Source organism: Varroa destructor, unplaced genomic scaffold (assembly GCF_002443255.2).
Source record: "Varroa destructor unplaced genomic scaffold, Vdes_3.0 BEIS01000006.1, whole genome shotgun sequence".
Lineage (NCBI taxonomy): Eukaryota > Metazoa > Arthropoda > Arachnida > Mesostigmata > Varroidae > Varroa > Varroa destructor.
The window spans coordinates 3,450,217-3,456,366 of record NW_019211459.1 but is presented as its reverse complement, the minus strand read 5'-3'; the positions used below and the strand labels follow the sequence as shown (position 1 = coordinate 3,456,366).

General features: G+C 41.1%; 1 long non-coding RNA gene across 1 annotated transcript; it reads right to left on the bottom strand.

Moving 5' to 3' along the window:
• Positions 1–627: 627 nt before the first annotated feature.
• On the bottom strand, positions 628–5,379 carry LOC111253037 (uncharacterized). The gene is made up of 4 exons (XR_002674456.2): positions 4,692–5,379; positions 3,266–3,548; positions 1,427–1,565; positions 628–819 (listed from the first exon to the last, which is right to left on the bottom strand). It is a non-coding gene; the product is annotated as an uncharacterized LOC111253037 (long non-coding RNA).
• Positions 5,380–6,150: the final 771 nt, after the last annotated feature.

Genomic DNA, 6,150 nt, shown 5'->3' with positions numbered 1-6,150 from the left:
AACCTCGCGCCCATACAATCATTGTACCATTGGACTACCATAGGCCTATGGGAAGAAAACGATATCCGGCCTTAAAAAAGATAAATGTTATAAGAAAAAAATGTGAGACGTTGTTGCAGTGTGGAAAGATTAAACATTTCGCTCACGTCAACAATTTTTGGCCCTTTTCTACTAATATCACCACTATTTGCCTCGATCTGATTGTCTTCTTGTGGGCGTCTACGCTTTACGATGAAAATGCAAGCTCGGATTTCCGAGTGCTGGATGAACTTGTATACGTGTTACATCTGTAATACATTGAACCTACACTCCTGACCTGCAGGGGCACCCTATCGATAGTTCTTCGATAATCTTAAGTTGTTCGCCCTTCTACGTAGATACCTTTGAAGACACATGTCTCAGGTAATGTGAGTCGCATCGGCGATAGGATCATTCGAAAACCGAGATTCGACAATGATACGTATAGTAAAACGATTGTATGGTAAAGTTCGCTATATTTTCTATACCATTTTTTCAATGTAAAGGCACAACCGCTTCATGGACTCATAGAAAAACATCGTGCCGCTTACTTTCAAAGTTGCTTTTCGTAGTGGTTGAACAATAACAGAAAAGATGGTGATATTATTGCAAACGTAAAATTCAGCGTTTATTACGAAATAATCCTGAGCTGTTCGAGGAGAGCTGGCTAGAAAAAAAAAGCCGATTTGACGCTTGAGTCCCGCACGAACGGATGCAATAGATTTCCATTTTCGAGAGAAACCCTATGAGAAATTGAGCCATGTCCAATGCTGTGTACAGTAAATCACATACGATAATAATCTGCAAAGGAAAAAAAAATAAAGATATATCTTCGACAAGGTACGAAGTCTGAACTAATCCTAAACAGGTGTTACTATGTGCTTCATGGAACTGGAAAGATATCGACCTACTAAAATTGTTGGTTCGGGTCTCTACTTACAGTTAATAACAAACAATTGAAAAAAATGGATAGAAACAAATGAACGAAAATGCTAAATGATATTCATTTTTAGCTGCCCGGAAAAAGGCTCAGATGAAAAATCTTAACACGTCCGCTGAATAGCCTGGATCTTGTACGATCCTTTGTATCGGTAGTAGTTTGCTTTCAACAGAGGCGTCCAAAATGTAATTTCGTACAAAATCAACTTGCAAGGGTAAATTGTCCGTCTGGCTAAATACTTAGTGGCCGCGAGGATACAACGATACCAGCAAATAGGCGTTATAATAGAGAAAGCGATCACATATTATCTAAAGTTACTTCGAAACTTAAAAGTTTCAAGCTTTCCCATTTTGACCAATGTGCAAATTGGGCTCTAGATGTTTGATATCCAAATAGTGGGTAGTTTTATGCATCCGACATTTCTCAATGCTAGTTCTCGAATCGACTCTATAGGGTGACAATACTCACAGTGGCATCTCTACCGCTATGTCAGTCTCACTCCACAAATTATCGTTGCAGATTTGTTGGCAGATCAAAATGGCGACATCGCCTATTCCGTCAGCAGATTTCCAATGAGACGCTTCAACGCGGACCACGCAAAGACGGTCTATTAAATAGAAGAAGGAATGCTCTTTATCGTAAGCCTGTATAGAAAGCTAGAAATATATATATATGTATTAAACTCATGTACGCTTCATCCACTGTATAACGGGAGCCTTGTGTATGCTTGCTTTACATAAAGCCGACACCTTCTAACGAAGATAAGACTGTTTGCACAGGACAACGTTTGTACGTACCCTGCTAAATCTGGAAAATGCTTCACGGATCATTGAGCAATAGAACGAAAAGCAGAAGTGAGGTTATCACCCTGTATTATGTCAATTGCTTGAATGAACCCCTTTGTTCAGACAGTGCATGCTTTAAGGAACCCTGCATTGTGTAGGCATTACTAAAATCCTGTTTCGAAATCCACAAACACGATGCCTATTTCGGTCGATTGCGAACACGATGTACCTCTTGCAGTGGCGTATCGCATCCGGTCAGCGCGGAATCCAGCGCTGTTCAAATAGGATACATGGTCAAAATCTCGTCAAACGCTGCGCAATGAGATGGAAAAGTTTGTAACTACTCGCGATCGCTCTCTATGAAGATGGGTCGCGTAAGTTGTCCTTTATTTTGAGGACGACACTTAGAAGGCCCCTCCTCTAATTTGTTGGGGAGAGTCGTTGGATAAGTCTGTCCTAACGAGGAACGAATCAGCCGCTTTTATTGTTTCAATTGTTTAGGCGTTTTTTGCGGATCAGATCCAGTCCCGTGGTCGCTTCAGAAAGCACGACGCCTAAAGACGAAGAACTCCGCTCTTAACGTTCCGCGCGTTATAGTTTACCCCATACACTAGCGAATGGCACTGTCCATGAGATGGCGTACCTAGCTGATAACATAATTCTAAAGTACTCTATTAGCACTATAGAGCTAACTGGGTATGATAGCAGCCCCATCCTACGCAGCCGTTCCCTTCCTGCTCGTATTACTGACTCGTCTTGACAAGAACCCTTATGCATATTCAGGAGGTAGCCGCTAGAAATAAAGTTCGACCTATTTCAAGTCCACCAAAACAACAAAATGTTGTACTCTACATACTAGCCATAGAAGCCATACAATTTACAATGAAGCTTAATTGTTGCTGTTGCTACATCTGTGACTACTACGGTTGGTTGCCAATATATATTAGAAAATGTTGATTAGTGATGTCGGGATGTTTTTAAATGATTCCTCCAGAACAGGACTACGCAGGTTAGACGAATCGTTAAACAGCGATCCAACAGAAACGTGTACAAACGCTTCGTGACAGAATTCCTGCAAAGAGCCTTATGTTCGACAGCTGGTATGCCAGATATGGAGACCTGATTGCCAGCCATCATGCTGCCCTTTTTTTTAGAAGAAAGCGAAACCACCGAAAGAAGAAGCAAGTTCTTTAGGACGTCGTTTGATGCGACTCTAGTATCTGTTTCAATGTAAAATCGACCTAAATGTGTCGTGTGGGTCTGTTAAATTAATGCAAATATTAAGGTATAAGATCAACGTAAGGTTAAGTACTTGGAAGAGAGATTCGGCACCACCTTCGCGACACTAGACGGTCAAATAAAACGATACGTTCAATTGAAAGAGACAAATCAGTCATCTTAGTGAATCTAATGACGTAAAAGCAGAAATTCGCAGCAGCAGTAGTAAACCTTAATATTTCACTCCACAATAATTATTTCGTCCGGCTCCTCATCATGGGCCGTCTGAAAGGCGCGCACATACCTGGATGAGGGAAGCCTGGATGAGGAAGCGTTGGAGTCCAGCATATTTTTGCCTTGCCGGCTACTTGTTGAAGTAAGGTCTATCTAAAACAGAAATCCAAATCGCGGATCGAGTGTTGGCGGGGATTGGACGAGAACTTCGCGAAGTTCATATGAGTGGACTGTGCTTCCTGGATTCGGCGCAGACGCGTACTCGGTCTTCGACTCAGCTTCCTAAAAGCTTATCCCTAAAGCATATGCCGATTCATGGGCTGAGATTTCCTTGAACTTCAAGCTTCTGGTTCCTAAAAATCGGTTTCGTTTTTCTCGTTAAATCAATTGCGATCCCCCTGGTCACTTCCCATTTAGCGTTATGTCAAAGGGAGCATGTGGAACAATCCATAGTTTCGAGACGCTTTTGACGGCATAACATCGTTGCCTAGTTTGGAGTCTACTAAAGAAAGAGGCACAGATAATACGTGACGTTCGGAGCCAAGTTGAGTCGCCTGTACACTGCCAAGATGTAGAGCTCGTTTTTGAACTTCCATCTACTCATGATCTTTAGCCTATAGGAAGATCGCCATGGACGCGGAAAAGGTCCGCTATATTTCTCAGCTTCTTCGACCACGCTAGTCACGTGTGTTGTTTTTTGACGCATGTTTTATGATTTGGAATAAGTTTGCAGCATTCTTAAGGTATAGCGTTCCAACAGATATTATTATAACTAGACATCTGGAATTTTCGAATTAATCTTATAAACACCCAAATCCACTTAAAAAGTTTACGAATAATGTCAGTAAATAAGTAGAGTCGATGTATCATATAAAAGAAGCATGCCTTCTATAGATATTTAAGAAGCGACCGTTACGTCAAATACATCGGGACACATGCATGGGGTATGATAGCAAGATTCTGTAAAAACAATAACGTATTATTCTTACTAAGACAGTATCGGTCGCCGTCTGCAATTTTCTCTACTTTGTGGTAAGTGAAAATTGCGGCATTTTTTAAATCCATTTTTGTAATATAAACTGAAAGTAGATTGTCTTTACAAAAGGCAAAATACTGAGTTATTCTGCTTGAGCAGGAAGAAGGCTATACAGGGTCGATTTCTGTATGGACGTAAACAAATAAGTATTTCTCCATTTTCTCAATAGCACAATTTCTGTAAATAAACATCACCCTTCTAGGTTTGCTAAGTACTGAAGTGGGAAACTTTCGACTGAGGATACATAGTTCGCCACTTTAGGCACAGGTTCTTTCTTGTTCTTCTTTCTCGTTTTCCGGTTGTAATATTAATACACAGATAATTTCTCACTGCAGTACCTGTAATATATTCTCCAGGTAAAAGCAGCTTCTATTTCTAGCCGTTGTAATGCTGCATAAACTAGATAAAATTCAAACGTCAAAATAAAAACGATTTTAGATAGTGAAACGTCCCAACGTACCTTTGTGCCAACTTGTTTACACACAAATATAAAGAAGCCTTCAAACGGAGCCGAGTTTCGTTTTGTCTTACTTATACTGTGCACTTCCAGTTTATGTCTGAACGCACGAGTAGCCTTCCAAGCTTTGAACGAGCAAGAGAAGCTTGTAAACATTTGAAGAAGCATGTCATGATTGATTGACTCGATCACTGTTTGAGTATTAACCTCTCTTTCCTCTATACTTGCAAGTCTGTCGGCGTAAACCTAATCTTTTGCATAAACCCAAAAAATGTAATCAATGGGTATAAAATAATAGGAACACAACTACAATAAAGGCCCGCAACGCAATGGCAACTCATAATCTCGCGAGTCCGGTATGACTCGTGACCCAATCTCACTGGAACAAAACAGCATTATCCGTGTAGCACACAATCAGGCTCACAAGAGGCCCTTCAGCATACCCCTTATTTTTGAAAGGTGTAGGCGAATGCATCTGCACACTCTTTGGGACTCTCAAAGCTACTTCCCTAAACAATCCACGCGTAAAGCCAAAGCATCGGACTCGCTTTTTGTGTTTGACCCATTAAACCTCTGTCCTTTCAGGCTGGCTGCCATCAAGGTCCGGAAAAAAAAAGGAACGGTATTACAGTTGGTCTTGACTGCACCTCAGGAGCTATTATAGTCTTTTCAATTATTGCTTTGAATCCTTTCTCTCATGACATTTTCCAGCAAGGTCGTATTAAAATGCGAAAAACCTCCTCCTACGTTGTCTTACAGCGAAAGATCACAGGTTCCGGCTGATTTCGATGCAGCTATCTTACCTATCCCAATAACGTAGATCTGAAGCTGACCAGACGACTTCAATTATATGGTAAGTAAGCTCATCAAAATAGATCAGGTTTATTATCCAGCAGTGATCAATCTTTCCGTTATTTCCGCAATGTGTTTCCTGAGAATCTCTCAAAGTCAGCGCCTTTGTTAAAATATCACTTAGCCCCAGCAGCAAGACGTCGCGCTCTTATTGTTTCTATCGACACGAACACTGAGCATTAGTACCTACAGTCCTGTAAACTCGCACTACCCGTATTGACTCTATTGTGGGTAAAAACGAACTTTCGGCCTCCGTTTGTGTTATGAGTATGGTGTCTAGAAAAAGAAACGTCATGGCATACTTCTTCCAGAGAGCAAGCGTAACAAAAAAAAAAGTTTATCATCATGCGGACCATCGTGCAACCGTGGATGGAAGGATACCATACGTATTCCAACAAGAAAGTACACCAGCTCATACAAGCAAGTTATCACAGAGTTGGCTGCTTTAGAATACGGGCATGCTCAACACTAACCACACTTAGCAGCCAAAGAGTCCAGATTCGGATTCACTAGATTACGGATGCGATCATTCGATTCATACTACCGAAGGAAAGTTCATATGAACAAGTATTTCAAAAATGCTGCGGTTACCGAGAAAAGCGGTACGTTT